This window comes from Gekko japonicus, unplaced genomic scaffold (genome assembly GCF_001447785.1).
Source record: "Gekko japonicus isolate JY-2015 unplaced genomic scaffold, Gekko_japonicus_V1.1 scaffold801, whole genome shotgun sequence".
Classification (NCBI taxonomy): domain Eukaryota; kingdom Metazoa; phylum Chordata; class Lepidosauria; order Squamata; family Gekkonidae; genus Gekko; species Gekko japonicus.
The window spans coordinates 433,046-435,190 of record NW_015163111.1 but is presented as its reverse complement, the minus strand read 5'-3'; positions in this window follow the sequence as shown (position 1 = coordinate 435,190).

The following is a 2,145-nucleotide window of genomic DNA, read 5'->3' as shown; positions in this document are numbered from 1 at the left end:
ATTTTAAACAAATAACCACAGCCATCTTACAAACACAGGTAACTGCCATTTCATGACATCTACCAACAGCCACTGAGGGAAGAGTTAGTCCCACACAGGAAAAGCATCTTCGTCAAGAGAGAAAGCCGTTTTCCAGTAATTCTGACGGGGCACAGTGGCCAGGCTTCGGCGGGGGACAAAGACGTCTTCGCAGGATCATTCCTGCGGGGACAACAGACGCACCGCACCATGCCATCACCAGGAAGTGATGCCGGGCGATGCTTTGGCAATGGAGCCAGAAACTCGATGGTACCATTGAGTTTTCAGCCCCATTGCCAGAGTGTCGCCCAGTGTCATTTCCTGGTGACAGCATGGCGTGTTACAGGGAGAAATGTTCCAGCTGGGAAGCATGTGTCCCCCGCCGGATTGCAGTAAGTACTTGGCAACCCTAACAGTGGCTTAATGGGGAGTGGGTGGGGAAGAGGAGCAGACCCAGCACCTGGCCAATGGCACGCGAGTACTCTTGAGTGGCGGCTGACAGGCCAATGGCTGAGGGAGAGCATAGAATCTTGCCACCCCAAAACAGGATTATAATATAGGAAAGATGTACAGTGGTATTAACATTCTATGTGGGTGAGCATAGTAAGTAAAGTAGGAGGAGCTTGAGGAAGGTGAGGCTGTGGAAAGATACAGTAGGAGAGGCTTGGCAGGGTCAGGGAGATGTTTTGGAGGCATTATCTCTTTCTCGTCCACAGAAAATGGATGGAAACGTTTGACAGCCAATGAAGGCAAATTGCCATAGGTACCAAAAAAGTGCAAGAAACTGGGAGAAGAATCTGTACTTCTTACAGGATCAGAGTCCAAGAGACATGTCACTACAAATTTCAGATTTTTTCAGGGGCTATGAGGCCAATCCAAGAAATGTGATCAAAAGAAGGACATGTGGATTTAAGACTACAGTGAAGCTGAGGCCATGTCTGAATAGTCTACTGAGGTACAAAGCTGCCAGTCTCCATGACAGCAGCCTCTTGCTGCTTCCTGGCATAGGGCTGCAGGGAAACTGATATTGGGCAAGCCTTCAGGGCCAATTCTAAGCAGGTCTACTTGGAAATAAGTCCCATTTTTTTCTAATAAGGCTTATAAAAGTGTCCTTAACATTGCAGCATTCATGTCTAAATGTCATGATGCCTTTCCCAACACAGACCCGGCAGCGGAGACCCGATAAAGGGGCAGGTCCTGCCGTCAGAAGCTCAGTTCTTCTCTGGACTTCCTCAGGCCATTTGTTCATTGCTCTACATGCACCCATCTGCTCCCTCCACGTTGTTTAGTGGCAAGGAGCATATGGCTCTGAGCACCTCACTCTGAGTCCTTGCCACACCTTCAATTACACTGCCATATGTTCTATCATTAGATGGTAATTGCAAAGACTTTGCAGGAGAAATACTACCAAGCATTTCAGATGACAAGCCAGTTGCTTCATTGTACACATAGCAAGCAAAAAGCCAGCTGTCACATTTATCCCTGGCAATCTTATGATTTGCTTGCTTCAGCCTTCGCACTGATTTTCCAGCAGAGTAGAAGCCCAAGAATATGGATAGCTTAGAATTAAACCATCTGTATACAGCCCCAAGTAACAAGAGTCTGTCTAATAGCGATCACACTAATGGGGCTGGAAGTTCTGAAATCTCATCCCAGAAGGCCTGCTGCTTTTCACATCCTAATATCCTCCATGTGATTTTTGACTAATCCTATTAAAAAGGAAATAATAAAGCTAAACAGGCGAGAGAATCCCCCCCCCCCAAAAAAAGCTAAGATTGATCTCAGACTTTACATTCTCAGGGAACGTCATGTATATTTATGGAATTTTTCACCGGATTGATTCCAGCATCTTGCTGCCAACCCTAGACGATCTAAAAGCTCAACGATTTTGCTATAATAAGTGGGATGGTGCTACTCATGCATTGCAGGCATGTGGCTACATTTAAAAAAAATCTACTGAAAGAACATTTGTGTAATATTACAGACTTTCTGGATTTGTATTATTTATAGCTTTCTCCCCTTTAGTTGGAGGAGGAGAACCTTTTAACAATGGTAAGAACAACTTAATTAAAGGTACAAAATGAAGGTGCTGCATAACTCAGCACCAATAAGTGAAGACAGCAAGTT